The 24000-nt window shown below is 53.2% G+C and overlaps 1 protein-coding gene across 4 annotated transcripts in view; it reads right to left on the reverse strand.

The window, feature by feature from the left end:
- ZBTB7C (zinc finger and BTB domain containing 7C) overlaps positions 1 to 24000 on the reverse strand; it is a 293509-nt gene that overhangs the window by 68939 nt on the left and 200570 nt on the right. Inside the window, exons 1-2 of one of the 4 annotated variants that reach the window (XM_053912568.2) lie at positions 15570 to 15843; positions 13968 to 14086 (exon numbers count right to left, since the gene is read on the reverse strand). The exons of 2 other annotated variants lie outside the window; for them this stretch is intronic. The gene's annotated coding sequence lies outside the window, so the exon portion shown is untranslated. Of the gene's footprint in view, positions 1 to 13967; positions 14087 to 15569; positions 15923 to 24000 lie in introns of those variants that run through there. One more of the 4 variants, XM_053912567.1, reaches the window with a different exon arrangement.

Genomic DNA, 24000 nt, shown 5'->3' on the forward strand with positions numbered 1-24000 from the left:
ATTTATCGTAGTGCTATGTATGTCCGAGGAAATTGTAAGTTACCCAAACACATAACTACTGTGATATGTTAATGTGAGCATACAGTACGAAGCCATTAAAATTAGATTTTCTGTGCACGATTAGGAAATGCTCACAGCTAAAATGCTAAGTGATAAAAGCAGCATAATGGCCAGCATAATCCCAGTTTAGATAAAGCAAAAACCATATATGTGCATGTGCTTTTTAAAAAGTTCAAGAAGATATGCCAAAATATTAGTAGTATTCATTGGAGTTATTTATGAGTGGTAGAATTAGTGATGTCTTAATCTTCTTTGTACTTTTCTGATTTTTCCAATTTTTTATAATATATGTATTATTTTACAACTAAAAAAAAAGAGATTTACTTTTATCAAGTCAGTCTCGCAGAACCCAGCAGCACCCACCAGATGCCCCACTTGGAGACTTGTCAAAACACAGGGGCCCCGCCCCCAGAGTTCCTGATTCTGTAGATCTGAAGTGGGGCCTGAGGTTCTGCATTTCAGACAAGTTCCCAGACGCTGCTGCACTCGAGAGCCACGCAACACTTTGGGAGCCAGGCTCTATACTAAAGGGTCTTCTCCTCCCATCGCTTTGTTTCCCTTTGGTGAAGGAGGTGAGGAGCACTGGTGTCTGATCTCCTTCATCTTTGAAGACTGATTCATTATTTCTACCAGGTGAGAGAGGAGCCAGAACTTCAGGCAAACATCCGCCAGCCCCACACACTGGGAAGACCTACGTTCCGAGCATTCCTTCTCTCAGATTGCTGGCACCTCCCTTTCCTTCTCTTTTTCCAACCGAATGAACTTTAGAGAATGGGGTCATTCTCATTAGTATTTAGCTCCTGTATTTTGAATTAACTTCCACTGTGACAGGTGGGTCATCCCAGCCCAACCATAAGCCCCTGGGGGACCCAGGCACCTTGCATAGGCCCATCACAGGTATGCGGTAAATGCGTGCTGGTTTGACTGGGGTCCTCCTGCACTCCAGGGACGGTTAGAGGCTGGGAGGATGTGGTGGAGAGGACTGGCGGGGCCCTGCCCTCATGAAGCTCACATTCTAGTGGGAAGACACAGTGTCACAAAAACAGAAACGAGGATTTCATTGACGGGGATGAGCACTCGAAAGAAAGCAAAGCAGAAGAGTGGATTGTAAGTGGCTGGGGGTTACTCCTTCGTTGGGGGCTCAGAGGGGGCCATCTGAGTCTGCGGTGTGACTGTCCTAAATGAAGTTGAAGTGATCTCGCTGTGTCACTTTGGCTGGTGTGACATGCACATGGCCCAGGGATTTTGGTTCATTCGATGTGGGATGGGGCCTGAGATGCTGCATTTTCACCAAGCTCCCAGGCGGGGTCTGTGCACCCTGCTGGGGACCACCCTCTGAGCAAGGCCTCAGGCCATAGGAAGTAGTGTAGAATTCAACCTAATTTCAATAGGGGACCACTGAGAGTTTAAGCCTGGAGAGTGACAGGTCCTATTTATGTTTTTAAAAGGTGATTCTGGGGGAGAGAATCTGTGGGAAGCTCAAGAGCAGAAGCAGAGAGACAGGAGTTGGATGGTCAGGTCCAGGATACACGTTGGAACAAGGGCCGGCAGGAGGAGCTGAGGGACTGGACACCCAGTTGGGGGTTGGGGGAGGAAGGAGAGCAGGAAGCAAAGAAGATTAAGCTGCCCCCACCAGATAGGTCTGCATAACCCCAAACAAAGGGCAGGGCAGTCCTGAGTGCCACCCCCTGCATCAGCCATCAGGGACTCACTCGGGGACTAAGGTATGTGGCTCTTGGGCAGCAGGCACACACAGTCTGAGTCCGAGGCCTTCCCCAACTTGCCGGCAGGGGAGGCTGGGAAGGCATTTCATAGGTTTTCACACTTGAAGTCTCCTGCAGCACCAGCTCAGAAAGGAAGGAACCTGGCTGCAGATGGCTGATGGGCTCTGGGAGGTCCAGGAGGTCTCGGAGAGCAAGTGGGCACCTCAGAGGTCTGCCAGGATCCTAGGGCTGGCCCAGCCCTCCCAGAGTTGTCCCCTGGTCCCGGGGCTCTTCTCCAGGAAGGCAGCTGCTTCCCATGCCTGCTCCCATATGTCCTGCTGAGCCACGTCCAGGAATTCTGATCCTCTCTGTCTCCTGTTCCCGTAAGAGCGAGCTTTCCCTGGGATGCAGAGATCCAGCTGGACCAGTCCGGAAGATGGGTCAGGCAGAAAGAGAAAGGAGCTGGTGGCAAAATCATTACCGAAGCCCCCATGCCCCCGTGTGTCTGTATCTCCGCAGTCAGCCCGCACCCTTCCGCTGTCACCAGAGCTTCCCCTCCTCAGCACATGCCCGCTGCTCTTGCTGTGTCTCCTGAACCTTCTACAACCTTCCTCAATTGCTCTGTCCTTCCTCTTTTTTTCCTTTTTAAGATTGGCTTAATGGTCACTTAATATATAATACATAATATATACATATTTTATCACAATATTAAAGGGCGATTTGAAAAATGCACAGTAGAGCTCGCTGCCCTCCACATTCACACTCCAATACACCTGTTTCTGCCATTCCACACGTTCCCATTTATGCAAGTAGGATTCTGGGCTTAGCCGTATGTGGAACTGATAGGCAGTAATTCACACAGAAGCTTGGGACTGAATGAAAGAGCTTGGCTCGCAGGGCTGGAGACAGGCAGGAGAGACGGTGTGAGCCCCACCTGGAGAGTTAGGCTCTGTGAAATTAGGGCTCACAGGAGAGGCTGAGTAATGTGAGGCCCTGGTGGCAAAGGGCGTGCAGAGAGAGGGAAAGGGCTGTGCTGGGCACACAGTGGCTCTGGTGTCCTGAGGGCTCGGGTGACCCACGGAGGTGGTGTGCTCACCATGCAATGGCAGAAGCTGGAGAATTAAAGCCTGAGCTCACCTGTGTCTTGGGCCTGGGAGACCCTGAACTCCCTGGGGACTTAGAGCAGTTGCGGGAGGTCTATTGCATGTGCAGGGGGCAGGTGCCAGGGTCCTGCGGCCAGGAGAGCCGGCTCGGACACTGGGATCTAGGCAGACTGTCAGCACAGCCCAGTGGAAGCACAGTGTGTGGGCAGCGTCTTTCCTGTCCTGTTTCTTCTTTTACAGGGGCTTCATACAACTCCCATGCTGCTGCTGTGCAATGTCTGCATTTGTCCTGCCCGTTTGCAGCAGGACAATGGATGTTACCATTGACCTATTTTTGGCTACACTGATTGTTACTAATTTTTTTTTCTCTTGTGAAGATGTAGCGGTTGTTTTACGGCACGAAGCTGCTGGAGCAGGGTGTGGAGGGGGCGCCACTGGTACAGCCAATTTCACCGAGCTGGCCCAGAGCCGCCAAGGCGGGTGGAGGCTGGGAGCATGGGGATCAGGCTGACTTCATCTGTTACAACACACTCGGGTGGAGTGTCTGACATGGGCAGCAAAGTACAAGGGTGGCTCCGGACAGGGCATCCCAAGTGAGAACAGAGAACCATCTACTTCAGGCTGTGGGGACCAGAGGTCTGATGAACACGAGCAAGACTTCCCTGGGTGGTGGCAGTGGGGCAGCTCCAGGGGGGGTGTCCCACAGCCCAGGGAACCTGTGCATGCAGACCACCCCACAAAGAAGGAAAACTGCCCACACCTGTGCCCTGTGGCACTGCGCCAGCTTCACTGAAGGTACTCAGTAAACGAATGAAGGAAGGAAGGAACGAACGGATGAGATGGGAGCAGCTTATGTAACTCACAGTCTTGTCGCCACTCCCAAAAACGTTGAAATTTTTCCCTCCTGGGCCCTGACTCCCTGCAGAAGGAAGGGGTGTGGCTGCACAGCTAGGAGAGCCTGTCCCTAGGGCTCTGTCCGGAGGGGCTGACACCTGAGCTGTAACATCTCCCTCCTGGCAGCTGTGGCCTGGGTCCCCAGGCACAGAGACCTGCAGCAAGCCTGCTGCCTGTGGCTGTATCTTAAGAAGGATCACTAACTGCTTTATGATCGCCTGTTATGTGCTCAGCTCCACGCTAGGGACTCAGGGGGACAGAGGGAGCAGCATGGGATATACTTCCTGTCACAGGGCGTTTACAAACTAATGAGCAAGATGAGCCATAGACAGGCTGCAGAGGGCACAACATGACTAGGACAGGTCACCACGCCCCAAAGGAGTGGATGCCAATTAAAGGGACCCAGTTTGCCCAGAGAGTTGGGGAGATAGTACCCAGCCTGTGATCCCCAGGTTGTGGGGTTAATGTGACAACTGAGATGCTGCCTCACAGACAGCTTTGCCTTAATTGGCATTTCTTCCTGGCCGGCTGAGCCCTGCAGGGAAGGAGCCATCTCGGTGTCCCCAGGCTACAACACCTCCTGTCCATCAGGGACCCCGGAGCTGAGCGTCACACATAAAATACGAGAAACAACTCTTCATATTTATAAACAAGACCGGAATATAAATGTCTGTGTTTTACAAATTAATAAAATCTTACGTGGTAATTCCCAGGCAAACTGTATTTCAGGGATGCATCTTGCAGCATTTATGTCTCCAGCCACCATTCTCCCCGCACTTAGAGTCTGAACTACAGAATTAACCCTGAGTGTTACTGCAGGGATGACACTCGGTGTCCTGGTCCCTGTTTCTCCAAGGCTGGCTGCTCTGGGCAGAGACTAGGAGGCAGTTTAGTGTGAGGCTGTTAGTTAGGAGTGCCCGAGGATTCTGCTTCTGCAGGAGGGAGGGGAAGAAGCGGAAAGTGCAGAGGAGAAGCTGATGAGGCAGCATCAGCCGACCCCAGGGGGACCTCTGGAGCTGACATGGCCCCCTCAGGTTTGTCCCACGCCTTTATAGAGCCCCCCCCCCGCCATGCCTCAGGCAGTCTTTGAATGTGGGGGGTCCCTGGAAAGGCACGACTTTGGGCCTGGTAACTGCAGCCCAGGCAATCCTTGCAGGGCTGGCTGCTGACCGCACCCTCAGGAGCCCAGCTGCCAGGCCACTGCTGCTGGGGGTGGGGGACCAATAAGAACAGCAGTGACCAATACAAGGACAACCCGGAGGAAATTGAGAGCTGGCGGTGCATTCTAAGAATGGGTGACACAGAGCTCTTTCCCCAGTGTGCTGTGGGCAAGCGACCTCGGAAGGGCTGTGCCAAGAGCAGAGCCTCCAGGGTGTGCCAGTGTGGGGCCGCTGCGAGAGCCCCAGGGCACAGCAACGTGTGCTTCCCCGAGCTCTGCAGACGCGGCCAGGGCCGCTCTCTGGTGATACATCATTTTTATAACCATTTGACCTCCTGAAAGGATACCATTTAAAAGTTTACACACCGATGTTTTCTATTTCCTTTATTACCTCTCGTGCTGATTTTCCCCTCTCCTCCCCATGTTACCTGCTCTGTTTTGATACCTGGTAGTAATTACTGTGAATGTGATAATTCTTCACTATCACTGATAAATGGACTTAACTGAAGAGCAGGCCAGGACTTTGCCGTAGATAGGGCTAAGGAGTTTCTTGTTCAATACACCAAAATAACTGTCTTTAATCGACCCCCTGGCCCCCTGGGTCTTGGAAACAGCCCTGGCGTCTGTTCCCCTCTGCCCCCATCAAAGCAGGGCTCAGAGCCCAGCCCTGTCCCATGTGACCCTGGTGGCTCTTGAACCCCCTCACCTGAAACTGTGTGTGGATTTGTGCCCCCACTGCTTCCCACAAGGTGCTGCTCAGTTTATTTCCCAAATTCAGACAGTTCCAGTCCCCAGGGGAGATCCTGGCCAAACAGATGCCCCCATCTAGCTTCATGTGACCTGGGGTCGCCTCCCTGGAACAGGCCACTGTGGTGCATTGCGGTTTGTCCTGTCCAAATGGGGAAGGCCAAACCTCACGGACTGGGCATAGAGGGGCTCTCACATTCAGCCCTCACGACAGCCCTATGAAGCTTCATCCCCGTTTTACAAAGGAGGAGACTGCAGCAGAGGGAGGTGGGGTACCTTACCCCAGGCCACACAGCCTTGCACCTGGCCTCGACTGCAGCGCCTCTGCGCTAAGAAGCTGGGCTATCTGGCTTCTCTTCAGTCCCAGCTCAGAGCACCTCTGTAAGGCTTCCCGGGCACCTGGCCCTCATCCCTGAGCTCTGACTCGAACAGCACCATCTTTCCAGACCACTTAGCTGGGTGTAACACTTGAGTCTACAGAATCTTGCTTCATGTTCAAGTTCTGGTCTTTACTGGGTAAACAAATGATAGCCTTTGGACTGCAGGGGCCAGAGAGCTGGGGCCAGGAAGGACCTGTCACACAGGAGGAGCTGCCTTTGGACTCGCCGATGAGGCATCACCTGCCATGGCCCCACGGGCTGTGGACACAGCTCCATAGGCCAGTATTTCTCATCCCAGGACCCCACCCAGTCTCTCCTGGCTCCCCCAAATAAGGCTTACTTGGCCTGGCCTTTCATCCCAGCAGGGGCCTGGGGTTGGCTGACGCTCAGCCCCTCTCCTCTGCCTGGGTCTGCTAAAAGGTCACCACCATGTTATTGGAAAGGCTTCCAAGAGCTGAAGGCCAGGTTCACTCAGAGGGTGCACCACGGGAGTGGGAGGAGGTGGGAGGGATGGTATAGGGAAGTGTCCCTCGCAGGGCACCCTGACAAGGGAAAGCAGGAGGAGAAGACAGTGGAGCTGAGTACCCCGCAGTAGGGTGTGCCTGAGCGCCAGCCAGGGGCCGCCCACCCAACCAAGGAGCCCATGTCCATTTTTTCGTTTACTCTGTTAGTTTTCCAATCTCAGATATCAACCTCTGGTGTTATTTAGTCCAGCTCATCCTTTCAAAGCCCCTGGTTCTCCTGCAAGGCACCCCAGCTGACAGTCCCCCCCCCGCCCCGCTTGGCGCCCCATTCTGCTCATTCACCCTCTTCTCAATTTTGTGCCAATTCAGTGCCCAGGCCTCACAAGCAGGTACTGCTGTGCTTGACCCTTCTAAGAGGTCCTCATTCCCACCCAAACTGCCCAGAGCACTCTGTTTTCTCTGCACACCCAAACCCCTCCATTAGAAACATGTGCCCGTATATTCATTCCCTCTTTCCAAGGCACCCCACAAAGTGGGTAGTCAGTGCCTTCCACACCTTAATGTGATTAGTGTAGAGAATCGCCTTTCTCCTCATAACGAGGCCAGATCATCAGAAAGAGGGGATGAAGCCAGACTGTTGAAGGGAGGCTAAGAGCTCGGGGTGGGGGGAGACTATGGAACGCAGAAGGATTCCTGGATGGGCAGGGTTGGGGGAGATTTGAGCAGTGAAAGAACAGCATGAAAATAGCAGGGGAAAAATTTTTTACTGTCTGTTTCGCTGCCTGCACAAAAGGGAGGGACGAAAAACTAGAGGTGGAAGACACACTCAGGGTGGCTCGTAACTTCCCAGTGTCCCTGTCACTCAGCCAGAGCCCAAAGCTTAGGCGGTGAGCATTCTTAGAATGGAGTTGTCACTGGGCGGACACACACACGCATGTGCACACTCCGAAGAAAAGTACTGCAGTGCCCAGAAACCTACCCCAGGTCTGTTCCCTTCCAAGCTGCCAACCGAGGCCTCGCAGATCAGTGGGAGGCGGCAGATCAAGCCCGTGTCTCCTTTTATTGCAACTTCTACCCTTCTAGAATTTCTCCTCCTCTGCAGGCCCAGGCCACAGAGACATTAATCCCTATTCAAATGCATCTTCAAGGTTCTTCCTTGAAAAAAAAAAAAATCTCTCAAAACACCCCAAAGCAGCAGCTCTAATATCATTGTGTGTGTATGTGTGCGTGCATTCACCAGGAAGGGAGGGAGAGCTCACCAGGCTTCACCTGGTCCCTTGTTGGAAGGCAGAAACGTGACCCTTTCTTCCCTCCTCCACCCTGCTCCCCCTCCCTCCAACAGCTTTAATAAACAGTGATTATTTCAGTCCTTAGGGCACAGCTGCCCTGTGAATTGTCCAGTCAGGGTTATGGGGTAGGCGCCAAGGGCTGGAGCCTGGAGCTCAGATCTCTGAACAAACTGGCCCTCCCTCCCTACCCCTCCTTTCCCCCTCCCTAGCAGGTGGGAGTTGAGAAGGAGAGCACAGCTCTGCCTGAGACAGGATGACAGAAGCATTTTCTGAGCAGCCTGCTGGGCGCAGAACCCCAGTGGGGGAAGGTGGGGGAGCAGAGCTTGCAGACATGGGTGGAAGTGGGGTGGCACTTCCTACCTGCCATGAATTCAGGCCTCCCCAAAATCAAGGTGGTTTGAAATCACACCTCTAGGCTTTAGCCTCAGGCTCTCTCTGGTTAAAATGTGCTAGCACATTATTTGAGGACAGACATGGAGTGTTAGTCAATTTGTCATTTATAGGAGGTGTTCGGGAAATGCTGGTTAAATGGATGAATGAAAGAAGGAATGAGTGACAACACAAAGAAAGAAAGAAAGAAAGAAAGAAAGAAAGAAAGAAAGAAAGAAAGGAAGGAAGGAAGGAAGGAAGGAAGGAAGGAAGGAAGGAAGGAAGGAGAAAGGAGGAAGGAAGGGAGGGAGGGAGGGACTCTGGGTTACTATTAGGAATAGTAGAAGAAGGTGGGGAAAGCGCTGAGAGCTTCAAGAGGACTGGGAACAGAAAGGGATACCACATCACAGTCGCGCACTTGGCCAGCCAGGGCAGCACAGGCCCTGTCCTCAAAAAAGCAAGACTCCAGCCCTGGCTGGTGTGGCTCAGTGGATCACACGCCGGCCTGCAAACCCAAAGGTCGCTGGTTCCATTCCCAGCAGGGCACATGCTTGGGTTGCCCGCCAGGTCCTCAGCTGGGGGTATGCAAGAGGCAACTGATGGAGGTGTCTCGTACACATCGATGTTTCTCTCCCTCTTCTTCCCTCCCTCCCCCCTCTCTAAAAATAAATTTTAAAAAAGGCAAGACTCCATCACTGAGTAACTGCCACGTGCACGACTCCTGCTAAACCTTCCTCTAAGAAGCTGGGACCGCCGTCCTTGGAAAATGTGGCACTCAGAGTCATCACAGATGAACTTCAGACACCATCTACCCAAGACCTCCCTTGCAAAAATATAATTTTGCAAGAAAACAGACCCACACAGACCTGTTCTGCTTGAATCAGCTCAGCAAGGCCCTTTGGAGAACACCGGTCTGATCTGATTTCTTGTTTTGAGTAAGGAAACCAAGGCCCAGGGAGGTCAACCCGTGTTCTCAGACTCCATCGCAACCACCTTCTGCCGCCTAGTCTCCTCCTCGCCTGAGATTCTACTTTCCAGTACTTCTTGGGTGGGGCCCGGGCACCTGTTATCTTTTTAAAGGGTTTCATAGGTGGTTGCCACCTCTAGTGAGGTTTAGGAATGGCTGGATGAAGTACGAGTTTGAAAGTGCAGAGTAAATTAGTAGCAGAGCCTGATGTCAGCTGTTCCTGGGATCACACAGGCCAAATTCTATGACAATGACTTCCAAGAAGCTGTTGGAATTGATTTCTGGTGCTGAGGTTTGCTCATATTCGACATGATGCCACAGAGCATCTGCTAACCAGGACCTCAGCACGTTCTGGTGAAAGGGTAATTCTTTGTGATCTTTCAGTCTTTCAAGCTAAATGAAAGATCCCACTTGGCCCAACTGTATCTTTGTTAAGAGACTACCCCAGTCGGTCTCACAGATATAACAATGGGATAAAACTATTTCACCATGCCCCTGAAATACCAGTGTAAAATGGAACACCCAACGGCACCGAGCAATTTTGGACATATCAGTAGATCCTGCCAGCCGCTCAAGGCCCCAGCAAGAAAGGGACAGGGTGGCCTTGCATTGACCAGCGACTACCTGGCTGAGAAGTCAGGGCTCTCTAGCAGCTTTCTCTGTGGTCCCAAAGGGGCGACTTCAGAGAATAAAAAGGTTAGAGTCTTATTCAAGTCTCCACTCAAAGCCACAGACATTGAACAGCATGTCTAAGAATGCACAGTCATCTTCCTTTAGGTCAATTTCTTCCCTTCCCAGGGCCTGGCTTCCCATCAGCAGCCACATCTGGACAGAGTGGGGCTGGGGGAGTGGCCCCCATTGCCAGACCTCCTCAGGAAAACAGGATAAGAGCAGTGACATTCGCATCATACTCGGGGACCCTGCCCTCTCTCCCACAGGAACTTGAAGGGAAAACCCAGTGAGGGCTGTGGGACTTGCACGGGAGCCCCAGGCTCTCACCAAAGGCCTGGCAAGCAAGTGTGACTAAGCTGATTTCACACTATTTCCTGGTGCTTCTCCCCTGAGCAAACCTTTGAAAATAGGATGGCTGAAATAAAAAGGCAAATGTTGTCAACAGGTGCTGGCGAAGACGTTGAGAAACCAGAATCCTCGTACACCGCTGCTGGGAACGTAAAGTGGCACGGCCACTGTGAAAACCAGTCTGGCAGCTTCCCAAGCAGTAGGACCCAGAGTTACCACGTGACCCAGGAATTCCACTCCCAGGTATCTATCTATCCAAGAGAAATGCTGACCTATGTCCACACACGTACTTCCACGCGAGTCTTCATGGTGGAGTGTTTTTCAAAAGCCAAACGTGGCAACAACCCAAACGTCTATCACGTGATTCATAAGACGTGGTATAGCCACACGGGAATATTATCAGGTATCAAAAGTGAAGCGCTGAGGTATGCTACAAAGTGGATGGAACTGGAAGACACTAGGCCAAGGGAGTGAGAGAAGTCAGTCATAAAAGGCCACGTAGTATATGGCCCTACGATGTGAAGTGTCCAGAGTGGGCACATCTATGTGGAGACAGAAAGTGCATTACTGGCGACCAAGGGCTGGGGGTTTGGGGTGGAATAAGGAGTGACTGCTTATGGGCACACAGTTCTTCCTGGTGTGATAAAAATATTCTAAAATTGATTGTGGTAATCATCGCACAACTTTGTAAATATACTAAAAGCCATTGAATGGTACACTTTAAATGGGTAAATGGTATGCCAATTACCTCTCAATAAAGCTGCTATTCAAAAAAAAAATCTCAGGAAAGTTCCTGTTGTTTAGGTTTAATAGAAACCTCCTCTGGGAGACTTCCCTAGGGCTTAAGGAAGGCAGGGCTCAGCAGGAGCTAACATCACCGTCACCTCTCCAGTGAGCTTTACCAGTCACTTCACAAAGGCCAATGGGCAACCTGGTATCTCCAGAAACAACTTAATAGAATTGGCGGCCAAAATCCACAGCCAAAAAAGCAAGAGCCCCGGGTGTATGCATGCACGCATGTGTGTGTAGCCGACAGTTTTCCAGAAGGTCAAGTTCATTTCTGTGCTTTCCTTTGGGAGGGTCACACGTACATTTGCCTCTGGTTTGTATCTAACTTGAAAAAGCCAGCATAGATCGTGTATTCTATTACTGGGCTTTTTTCCAGTTCAGAGTCTCAGTGTTGCCCCACTCAGTGTTCAGAGGACGGACTCGCTCATTGACTAATGCAGAACAACACACCACAGGTTCTTGCCCAAGGAGGGACAGGCTGCGGTCATCCCAGCTTTCCTCTTCTGCACCCCATGTGGCCCTGAGCCAGGTCACCGCTGGGGAAGGTCTCTTACCCCGAGGGGGAAGCTTCCTTCTCACTAGCTGGCCTCCTGCATGGTGGAGGGGTGCAGACTGGACCCAGAGAGGAGGCCCACTCTGGCTGGTCCCCTTCCAAGCAAGCCCAGCCAGATGGAGGGGCCTCCCAGATGGAATAAAAGGAAGTATGACAGAAGAGAGCATGCATTCCTTTTGTTCTCAACAAAGGCTCAAGAGGTACACAGGGAAAGTTATATTATGCTGCAATTTTGCTCCACTGGAGATAAACTCTCCCTTCAGAGGAATGACCCATCTCACTCCATCATGGTACCTCGGGGTCTATCAGTATTCACATTTATTAAGCAATGACATAAAGAATGCATTGTATCAAGGGCCTGTTTCATCACCCCGCTCCCCAAGCTATTTTTTTTCTTGCTAAGTCATGAGAAGTCCAGCAAGTTAAAAATCAAAACAAAAACTAACAAGCACGCACACACATGCACACTCACTCCAGATGGAAAAAAGTCCTTCGTGGAAGTTACGATGCGGCGGGCGGCTCCAGAAAGGAAAACACAATCTCTGACTAATATGGAGGAGACTCCAAACTGCTCTTGGCAACAATCTCTCAACCCCAGATTTCCCTCCCTCTATTCATCTCCGCAGTTCCCAGCCACAGGAAAATAAACTGAACAGCTCTCTCCCCGGCCCGACCTGTAGGGCTGCACGACCGAGCAGGGCCTGAGCACACAAATGTCCCTGTGCAATGATACACCTGTGTCACGGCTGTAAACCTGGGACAGCTGGGCAGCTGCTCACTGCTCCGGTCAGGCTGATGATCTCAATATTGGGAGAAAAGTGGCTTGATTCTGGCACCACAACATCAACACGAAATGCAATATAATCTTGTGATCTCAAACCAAGAGTTTTTTTTTTTTCAAAGGAAGAAGAAGGAAAACTGTCCTGTCCCGTTCCCCCTACCTTCCCCCTCCTGAACGGGCTGGTGTCAGTTCTGAAGGAAGGCTCTAGAACATCGCTCAGACGGGCTTAGCTCCAAGGCAAGATTTATCAGTGCACCTTCCTCACTGAGGTGATAGTTCATTTTAGAGGTAGTTATCTTACACCTGTTACACCACTCAAGATGGAAGGAGAGTTAACAGGCCAAATGCTCCGGAATATTTATGGCTTTTCTGTCTCAGAGATCCCTCCAACGCCACTTTATTAGGACAGGTATGTCAGGTCAGCTAAAGCGGAGATAGACAGGAGCACTGGGAAACAGCATTGTAAATGGAGATGGAAGGAAATGAAGAACACTCTTTTCAGCTGAGCCCTAAACCATGCTGGCAGGCCAGTGTGAGCTGCTCTGAGGACCGTGGATGGCCAAGAGACCTGCGTTCTAGAACTGGCTTTGCTACCAAGTCTTGTGGGCATGGACAAGCTTCCCCCACGTTGAGATGAGGGGCTTGGAGCTGCAGCTCCAGGCCCGCATGAGTGGTGAGCCATCACGGCCCCTGAGAAACAGGGCTGGTGCATGAGGAGGGTGATCCTCAGGGGGCGTCTCAGCCCCGCTGGCACTGCTCCAGGGAGGAGACTGTCCTCTTGGAGCCTGCACGGGTGCTCTCGTCACCCCCAGCTGGGGTGTGCCCAAACTACAGGCCCATCTTGGAACCTACAATCACAAACCCATAATCTGAATAGCAGGGGCTCAAACAGCTTCACAGGTACTGTGCGAACTTCAATGTGCCCTGACCATAGCACGGGGACAGCTCATCCATCATTCCAGCTGCCCACCCCTCCTCCTCACCTGGGCCTCCTGCTGCTTCTCCTCCATGGACATGCTTCTGTAACGCTTTCCCACATACTGTCTCATTCATTCACTCAATCAGTGCCCATTGAAGGATATACTATTACTATTACTCTTCCCATTCACTGAGGTCAGTCTTCTTACTGATGTACGCCCAGCATGTAGCATGGTGGCTGGCACCACGCGTTAGACAATACAACCATTGTTGAGTAAATGATCGCTTGATTGAATGGGAGGAAAATGAGGTTCAGAGAGGCTAATACTCTGTGTACCACTTGCATACTATTTTGTGTTGTGCGATAATTATACCAGAGTGATTCTTGTCTCCGCAGCTAGAGTGTAAGATTCTAAAAATGTGTGGTCTAATGGGTAGCTTTGATTCCCAGTGCTGTCGCTAACTAGCCGCACAGCGTACTTAACTTATCCTTTGGGCCTCAGTTTCCCGACCTGCAAAGTGGGTCTAATGATTCCTATCTCGCAGGTTATGTGAGTTAGAAGAGATAATGTATGCCAAGTCCAGTGTCTGGCACAGGGTAGGTGGCTCCTGAATGTCCCATCCGCTCCCTCCCCGCCTGTCTCCTCTCTGGTTCACCTCCCAGCGCTGACAGAGCAGGTTAAGCCTTGAGTTCAGCAACCCAAGCTGGTGGCCTCGGGGCCTGTGTGGCACTGACGTCCTGTGGTTCTGTGTAAGGAGCCCTGAACTTACCTGGCCCCCTGGACCTCAGTCCCTCATCTATAAACTGGGGGTGATGAGGACACTGGTGGCTGCCCTTGCGTGGTCCTTAGTGTGGCAGTTTGGGAGAGCCCAGGAAACAGCACCAAACCCTGAGAGAAGGAGCACAGGCTGGCTGACCCCAGTCTTTCTGGGGGGAGAATGGGTTTCTTTTCCCTTGTAGCCCAGGTTGGGCTTTAAGAGGAGAGGGCGGCACCCGGTTACTTTCCTTTCTAGAAGATCCAGACAAAGGAGGTTCCTGAACACTGTTAATCCCCCAGGACTTAACTGGGTGAAGGAGCGGGGGTGAAACTTGAACCTGGCAAGGCCTTCACCCTTTTTTCCGCTCGCCCTCCTCTTCCACAAAATCTTCTTTTGAATCTGGAGAAAACTGCTTGATCATTTCAACCACCTCCTTTAAATTTTCGAATGTCTGCATTTAGAGGGATTGGACGGGGTATACCACCAGTGAGTGGGCCAGTGAATCTCCTGAAAGAGGCTGCCTCCTCTGCAGCGCCCAGCACCAAGAGTTAAAAGGGAGAGGGCAGCCGTCCCCTGCCCACCCGCCTATAGCCAGGAGCACAGAAGCCAGAGACTGAGGCAATGGAACCGGGACCACCGGGAGCCTTCGCTACAGCCGCTGGTGCGAGGGGCTTTGAGCTCTGTCCCGAGCCCTTCCCAGGCCAGCGCCGTGGCCGCGGAGCCCAGCCGAGGCAACCAGGCGCTCCGGACCGCGACTCGGGTATGACTGCCCTTGGAGCCCGGTCGCCGCCACCCCATCTCCACTTCCAGCCGCTGGCCTCCTCGGGAGCCCCAGAGCCCAGCTCGACTGGGGTATCCGGAGGGAGGGAGTTGTTACTTCCCACTCACACCCAGTTTGAAGCGAAGGGAAGGGTCCCCCACCCACCCAGCTCAGCCGCAGATCAAACCCGGACCGAGACGGGACTCCCCCTCTGCCTGGAGGAGAGAGAACCCCCCGCTTTAATTTCTGCCCCTCTCGGGACTTCGACTTGTGCCAGGAGTTGCCACGGCTTCTGTCCTCCCTCCCCCCTCCATCCAGCAAGTTTTGCATCTGCTACTAGGGAGGACCAAGCTTTTTGCGGGACGGCGGGGACTTACACTAAAAACATATATCCACCATTACCTTGGGAGTGCTTGCCCCTCGCACGTCCCCACCCCCAAAAGCCTGCCCGAGAGGCCACCGGCAACGAGAAAGAGAAAAGAGTTTTTTTCACGCAGAGTTCTAGACTCTTTTTCGCATTTCGCTAGGAAGTACGTGGCCGCGGCCGCACGCCCTTCCATCAGCTCCGGGGCTCCAGCCCCGGGTTCCCCGGTGCGCTCGGCTCCAGCTCTGGCGCGGGTTTGAAATTTCGCGCAGACGCCGCCCGGGGAGCGCCTGTGGTTGCCGCCACCCCGGGCCAAAGGGTCCCCGCTCGGGTGGTGAGACTGCCCGCAGCGCCGGAGGTGGGGGCGCCCGCGCCAGCTCTCCCCGACGCCCGCAAAGGCTTCCTCCCCACCCCCTCCCCGCGGCCTGGCCGCCTGGTTCCCGGAGCCCCGATCACACCCCGCTCCCGGCCGAGGCCGCCGAAGACCCACCTGGCCACCCCGGGGGCGCAGCGCTCGTGCCCGGGTCCTGTCCGGAGCGCCGCCAGGGTCCCGGGCTGGGAATCCACGCGGCAGCGCTGCTCAGGGGAGCCTGCCGCAGCCGGCGGGAGGTTGTCATTGATTCGTGCTGGGCGAGTTAAGCCATTCCAGGAGTGGTTTTGAGAAAGCACTCCGACCCCTCCCTCCAACCAGAAGTATTTGGCAAGCAGCCCCTGTCGTCCACCTGTACTGCTGAGCGCGGGACAAGGACCGATTTCACCGACCGCGCTTTGTGCTCACTTTATAATAGGCAAATTAGGCTCTTTCGTAATGGTAAAGCTGAAATGGGGGCAGAGGCGGTGGAGATCCCCCCTCCACCGCCCCTGCCCAAACTCCCCCTTTCTCCAGGGTTCTCCGTTTACTTATTTTTCTCTACTACTTCACAACATGCCTTACCACTTCCCTCAAATCAGCGGCGACTTTTTATTATTATTGTTTTATTCAATTCTGCGTGTCTTTTATTTTTAGAGGCAATTTTATTTCCATCTGCCTGAAACCTGCGCCCAATAAAATTACCAGAATTATATGTTTTCTCCTTAAAGGGTCGTGAGTGTGACTTAACCAAATCAAGCACCGCGCAGAAAGCATTGGAGTGGTAAATAAAAAAGAGGGAGGCGCCTGAGGGACGCTGGGAACCGAGGCCTTGTCCCCTGTCCCGAAGGGCTGCTCAGCTGGGCTTGGCCCAGGTGGGGTCCTGAGGCCGGGGTGGGGGCCGCTCTGACACTTCTCTCCCAATACACAAATCATACAGGCTGTCATTTGCTTTGTCTTGCTTCTGAGACTGACTCAGAAATGCCAACCAGCGATCCAACAGTTCACTTTTGGGGTGGGCCAACCGCCAATCACAGAGAGGTGTGGCCCAGCACCCTCTCCCAAGCAGTTCCTTAGCACCCCCACACCCTTTTCGAAAACTTCTAGAGAGGAGGCTCCAGCTGCTGTCAGATCTCCCTCCCTGGAAACTGACCTTCACCTGGGGGAAACCACCAGTAACTCCTTGGTTCTTAACCTGGCTCTTCTCAGAAATGGGGGCGGAGCCAGGGGAAGTTCTTCCCTGGTGTCAGGGCTGCCCCTTGTGTCACAGAGAATCCGCACAAATCGAATGAGAGGCCTGGCCCTCTGTGGCCTCTGCCACTCTTCCAGGGGCAGCCCATGACCCTTAAAGCACCCCAAAGCCAACAGTAAACCCCAAAGGTCCATGGAGGCCAAGACTGGGTTCTGATGTGCAGAATCCCAGGACAATGGTTCAGACTAAACTATCTCCTCCAACAGGTGCCCCCCTGCCTGAAATCCCAGTGTTAGTGATTCATTCCTTCGTGGGCGCACCCTGCACACAGCCTGCGCCAAGCAGGCAGAACTGCTTCACCATGGCAGGAAGGGTCTCCCTCTGATTCTAACACTGTGCCTGCCCGTGGGCCTGGGGTGGGGTGGGGTGGGGTGGGGCATCTCCCCAAGGGGCCAGAATGAGTTTGTCAGACTCTCTTTGCGGTGATGGGAGGGCCATGAATGGCATCGTGAGGGGACAGAGAGGCTTGGAGCCAGGGAGTGTGGGGCAGGGGTGCTAAATCAGGGAATTAGGCACTGAAGGTCAGAAGGGGAGGCGCTTGAACAGGTGGACAGATTCCCAGATTGGATGACTCCATAACTTTTATCCAAACCCACATACTCCCACAACACCCAAGCCAAAGAATGAAAAGTCAAATCCCTTTGCTCACAAACTCACTAATTAAGCAGCTAATCAAGTTTAACTCCACACTTCAATCCCAGACCGGGTAGGTAAGGGTGCCAACACATGACCTGGATGGAATCAGTATCAATCCAGAAGTGTTTGTTGTGCACCTAGGGGTTCTCCTCAATGGCCCATGTGGAGGTGGGTGGGGCGGCTACAGTGGGATTCTGCCCTCGGAGCCTCCGGTCTTGTGAGGAGATGAAGAACAGGTGGCTGGTCAGTGTGGGGCAGGGCCCAGAAAGGAACAGGGCACTCACTCTGCAGAGCAGCCAAGGAGCCCAGAAGAGTCGGGAAGACAGGGCTCAGCAGGGGAGGGCTTCAGGAGGTGGGCTACGCAGGTCTGGGAGTCTGTGCTGCAGTGAGCAGGAGGGCACATCAGGTGGGGGGGAGGGAAGCCTGGGGAAGGGGGCAGCACGCCTGGTTTAGAGGGTTCTCCCGGCAGATAAAGCATCAGGCTGGGGTCTACAGGGTGGAACCAGTTTATGGATACATCTTCGGGCTGAAAGGAGGGAGTGCAGAGCAAGTCCTGCTATAGAGGGAGGGAGGATTGGAGCACCCCTTTCAAACCCAGTTGGAGCTGGATGTGGGCGGAGGGGGTGGTGGAGGCGGGAAGCTGCAGGAAGGGGTGGGAGAGAGTTGCAGTGCCCAGCCCTGCCTGCACCCAGGGGGCCCTCCAGCCCCTGGACCTGAAGGAGTGTCTGAGTAGGCCAGTGGGTGGTGCCAAGGCTGATGATATTGCAGCCAAGAGCCTGGGGAGAGCTGGCTACTGTCCAACCCACTGGCTGGGTCCTGCTGTGGACTGTGAATGTCATTCCTCCCTCCCCCTTAATCACTGTGTGTGTGTGCCCTGTTGGGACACACCCTTCAGAACAGCTCTGGGCGAAAAGTGGGGAGCCCTGCCCCACCACCCCTCAGCCTCACCTCCCTATTCTCAGCCCCTCAACCCCCGTGCCAACTGCCTCCTGGGAATAGGACCATAAAGGAGTCATAAAGGAGAGGCTCTCAAAGCCACCCACAGAAAGAGCTCTGGGCAGGCCAGACTCTAGATCTGTTATTGTGCATTTCCTTTGGGGATGTGGTCCCTTCCCCAGGCCCTCTTTGGCCTCCTCCCTCTTACTCAGCCTCCTCTACCCCCTCTTCTTCCCACCCTGCCCCCCTTCCTGGGTCAGGTCAGTCAGAGCACTGGGAAACTACAGGCGCCTGGCTTTCACATCTGTCTCCAAACCCACATCTCACTCTTGTTCCAGGAAGGATGGAAGCACCCACCGCAACCGCCAGACCTGGCTCAGAAGCTGAACAGAGGCACAGTGAGCAAATCTGCTACTGTCTTCACCTGAAGCCTAGTGGCACCTGAGCATCAGCTGTGACACAGGCACGAGGCAGCATCTGCGAGAGCACGTGCAGACGGATGCCCACAGTGTCTGTGTGCACCCGTATCAAGATGTGGATGCAGAGATGGTCTGTGTGACCTAGAAATAGTAAATAACTGGTACCTACTGAGGGTCTGCCCCTCACTTAATCCTTCCAACACCCCATGAGGTGGGTGATCTTATTTCCCCTTTTTACTGATGAGGAAACAGACTCAGAGAGGTCTTATCACTTGTTCAAGGTCACATGGCTTGGTAAATCATAAAAGTGGACATGACATCTGGGTCTTTGGGATGCTGGTACCCAAAGGCCACCCTTGGGGTTCAGCTCTGGCTCTTTGTCTGGTTTCTACAATTCGTTCTCTACGAAGCAGTTTACTTTGCTGGTGTGTGCCTCAGTTTCTCCACCTACTAAAGAGGCCCGGTGATGACCCTTGCTGAACTGAGAGGCTATTATTAGCCAGGAAGAGGCCGAGACGGAGGTTGGACGTTGGTAAAGTGCTCGAGCAAGCCTTCCCTAGAGACTGCACATAGCACTGGGCTTGAGTGTTACTCAAGCCGGAAACGCGGCGTCACCCTTGCTGCCTCCCTCTCCTTCCCACCCCAAGCCCCACCCCAGCCCATCCATCCATCTGGGAGACTAGCTGCAAAATAGATCTCCCATCAGCCCCTTTCCTGCTACCTCCTCCACCACTGCCCTAGACTGAGCCACCACCCCCTTTGCCCTTGACTTCAGTAGGGACCTCCTAACCGGGCCCCTGCTTCCATGCCTGTCCTGTGCCTCCAGTCCAGAGCCACAAGGCTCCTAAGTCATCTCCTTAAAATGTGCATTTGGTTATGTCACGGGGCACTTAGAGTGCAACCTGAACTGGTCACCATGGCCTACGAGGCACAGCCACATCCCCGCTTCTCTCGGCACACTCACCCCTGCCTCCCACCCCCAGCCGCCAGGCCCTGGCAAAACTTCGGAGTTCCTCTTCCCTCCTGTGGTGGGACTTCACACACGCGAACTCACCGACCTGACATGCTCGCCCCTCCATCAGGTCTTGCAGCAATGTTACCCCCTCAGAGAGGCCTTGTGTGACCACCACAGGTACATTAGGGACCCTACTCCCCATTATCTATCTCAGACCTTCATGCAACTTGCACACTTTTATTTAACTACATGCTTATGTTGAATTATTTTTGACCGTCCCTCCCACTAAAATGCAGGCTGCTTGTGGATAGGGACCTAGTATATCTTTTTCACTGTGTGTACCTGGTATACAGTAGGCCCTGACATATATGTACAGGACAAAGAGAACCTCAGATCTGGGAGGTAAGAAGACTGCATCTAGTCCTGGCTCTAACACTGGTCGGCTGTGAGTCCTTGGGGAAGTCCCATGCCCTCCCAGGTCCTCCGCTTTATCCTCTGTACATGGGGACACAGATGAGTCCTGCCAGGTCTGCTGCTCTGCAGGCAGGTTGACCTTCATTCTCTGAGAAGGTGCGGGTGCCACTAAACAAACAGGAAGAGAATCCTGGCCATAATGCACTTGAGACGGCTTTCAGGAGGCTTCGCTTCTGTGGTCAGCCCTGCTGACTCTTTAGAAAAATCAGCTCATAAGGACTGAGCAAAGGTCAGCCCCCCGGCGCCTGCTGCTGCACCGGCATAGAAACTTGTCTAGAGGGAGCAGCTCCTGCCTCGGACAGAACCAGCCAGAGACCAAGGCAGGGCTGATTTCACTGGGGTATTTCCACCCTCAACAGCCGGGTTCCCCCAGCACCAGGTCTGAGGGCCTTGCCCTCGATGACGTCAGCTTCTATTCCTGCAGTGCCTTAGTGGCAGTCTAGCCCTGTTATCCCAGTTGACCTGCAGGATGGTCTGAGATAGGACCAAGAAGGGGTTTTTATTTCCACTTTGCAGATGAGAAAAGTGAGGTCCAGATCTAAAAGTGAGTGAGTGGCCGAATGGACACCTTTGCAGCTAAGGATGAAAAACTCTAGTAGATTCATTCTTTCAAAAATTTATATATACAGATATATAATTTTAAGAGAATATGAACATATGAAATGTGTTGTAAAAATAGGTCTGAAATTCTTCCATCTTAGAGGAAATTTGGGAGATAGCGGGGTGGTCACTCCTAGTCTCCCCACAGTAGACAGGCTAACAGCTGTAGCATCACAGCAGTTTAGGGCGGTTGGTCTCAATGTCTGTCTGTCTGTCCTTCTCTCTCTCTCTCTCTCTGGAGGGAACAGTGCACACTGCATTAAACACAGTTTTCATCTGACACCCCACTGTGCATTTCTTAGGTGCTCAACAAATGTTTAATTTGTTGAAAAAAAATTGAGAAAAACTAAGAGAAAACTCAGCCGGAGCAAGAGGAAGAGGTGGCCCTTCAGGGACATGCCAGCCTCTTCCTTCCTGGCCCTCTAGCTTCCAAACCCTTGCTATTACCAAGTCTTCTGTTTGTACTGTTGCCACACGGGAGTTCACTGCAATCACGAGGCCCTATCGCTTTGATCTATAGATCAGGTTTCACTGAAATGTATTGAAACGCAGATTTGAAATAGTTACCCATTGCTGTTGAGCAAGGACAGCAGAGGAGCTACCAAATGAGCCTATGCAGGGCTGTTAACGCCCTGGTGGCCAAGGCGTTATATATGGTGGCCAAGCTCTTCCAAATCTGTTAGTGGCCAGGGCCCCGCACGCTGCTGCGCTCTTCTTTAGCGGGGTGGACCCAGGCAGCTGGAACCCACTGGCAGTGTGCCAAGCACCTTGCCCAAACTCCTCCATTTCTTCACGAGGTGATCCAGAGAAGCCGAGTCCTGTGGCCAGCTGGCCTCTGGCTACCTGTCCTGCAGGAGCTGGAGGGTGAAGGCAAGGCCCAGAGGGGAGGCCTTGATCCTCGAGCCACCTCCCCCTTCTCAGGTGTGCAGGGAGACCAGCCGGAGCTTGTCCTGACCTCAGAGGGAGGTGCTGGCTAAGCACAGGGTGCATGGATTGTTCTCTGTGGGGGAAGTGAGGGAAAGTACCCTGCCTGGCTGGGGTGTGGGAGAAGGCTCCCAGCTGGGCTGGCTGCACAATAGACAGGGTGAGCGAGCAGGGTCCCAGCACTCTCTGCTCACAGCCCAGGGCCCCGGGGCTGCCAGGGCCTCACCCTCCTCTCAGATTATATTGCATGGCACAGTCAGGCACCCACAGTGGGAGGAGGGAGGGTGCCAAGAGCTTCAGCTAGGCCCGGCTGGGGCTTTGGGTGACTGAGCCTGTCACCACCAGCGCAGGCTGGGAACCTGGGGGTAGGGAACGGCTCAGCCAGGACAGGGGGCAATGGCCAGGAAGGGGGGAACTACCAACCAGGAGAGGCAGTTCTATCCTCCTTCCTCCCCTCTTCCTTCCCTTCCCTTCCCTGCACGGGTATGTACTGATTGTCTTCCTTTCCCCCATCTCCCCACTACTCTAGGCTTTAGCTATGAAGCGGTAAGCACCACAACATCTCTGGGCACTCATGGGGTGACCTTCCAGGAAAAGAAAGACAATAAACAGATACCCACCTACCGTGAGTCAGAGGGATGAGACCAAGTCACTGTCCCATTCCCATATAGAGTGAGGACATGGGGTTGAGGGCAGGGAGGTGACTTGCCCAAGGTCACACTCCCATGGACTACTGGCTACCTGACTCCTCGCCCAGTGCTCCCAGAGCTGTCCCTCTTCCTTAGCATGGTCACCTAGACTGACCTGTGAAGGGAGGGGAGAATTTAGCTCTGTGCTTCTAGAGAAACTTACTTTTAAGGGGACATTTATACACAGAAAACAAACAAACAAACCCACAACAACTAAGAACCTCAATCGAGACAAACAACTAACTCGACTAATATTAACTGACACCTGTAGGACAGGACCCTGCGGGCCCAGGGAGCCTGGGGAGCCGAGGTCCAGGCTGCACTAGCTGCACATTCTGGCCTTGACGCAAGTTCCCCTGGTGAATGCCGTGAACGTTGGCCTGCCCCTCCCGAGGCCTGCAAATGTGTGAGCCCTATTCCCCACTCAGGTGATTGGGATCTTTTGAGCATAGCAGACACTTCCTAAGGGCCCAGTTGTCCCCTCACTGGTGTTTGACATCTCCCTGGTGACAGTGATGGGGAAGGTTTGGCAGGGCTGTGTGTGTGTGCAGGCGTGCCTGTGTGGGTGTCCTGTGTGAGGGGGACCGGTGAGTAGAGGGGTGGCAGGTGGGCTGGGGGCTGAGTGCTAGCTGGGGAAAGGGCGTGTGCCAGCCATTTCTCTGTTGGATAAAGCAGCAAACAGGCCCCGGCACCTGCCAGAGAAGTGTCTGCTCTAACTGGCCCCAGGTGCTCTAGCAGGGGTCGGCCTCACCCCTTCTGCTGGGCAGCGAGCCATTGCTGGGGGTACGCAGTATGGCGAGGACAGTCCACAGCCTTTCCCCAGGCCAGACGAACCAGCCAGACTGGAGAGTCAGCACAGCAACCTTCACCACGCTGTGAGGGTGGCAGGGACCTTCTCATTGAAGCTGGCGTTTTCCCTAAGTTCAAAGTCAGGCTTGTAGGGTGGATGGGGGAACGGGGCAGAATTGAATGGCCGTCATGGAGAATAAAACAAGGGACTTGACCTCCTACAAAAACCACATCAAAGAGAAGACTCACTGTTAACCCCCAAGGACAGGGAAATAATCATAATTAGCATAGCTGAAGAGTTATGCTAAGAGCTTCACATGCATTATTTCTTTTAATCCTCGACAACCTGCAAATCCATACATTATTACCCCCCTCTTAGAGAACGGCAGCTCAGAGCCAGGACCTGAACTCAGACCCCACTGGCCACCTCACAAGTTGGTCTTAATCCTGGGAATGGTATAAGGTGGCTCAGAGTACTTCTGGACTTCAAATCAAGTAGGAGAAACCAGAGTGAGACAGAGGGGAAGACCCGTTTACCATAACCACAGTGAAACAGGTAGACCAGGCCCTGGTTGGAGGCTGTAGATGCGGTTTGGGGCATCTCAGAGCAGAGACTGAAGAGCCATCTCTCCGGCGTGGTTATTTAGCAGGCTCACTTTGTGGTGAGTTCCAGGACAAGAGTAACTTAGAAGCCCTTGATAAAGACTTGAGCTTTCACTGATGAAGAGAAGAGGGGTAACAGCCTGGACTGTGTGCTGTACATGTATGTGAGGTGCAGTGATTGAAGCATGGTGGTGTTTCTCAGAATACAGATTTCTAATCTTCTGCTAGAGTCTCTTGGAAAATGGCTACAATGCAGATTCCTGGGCCCCACCTCAGGCCCACTCAATCAGAATCT

The sequence above is a fragment of the Desmodus rotundus genome, chromosome 10 (assembly GCF_022682495.2).
Source record: "Desmodus rotundus isolate HL8 chromosome 10, HLdesRot8A.1, whole genome shotgun sequence".
NCBI classification, from domain to species: Eukaryota; Metazoa; Chordata; class Mammalia; order Chiroptera; family Phyllostomidae; genus Desmodus; species Desmodus rotundus.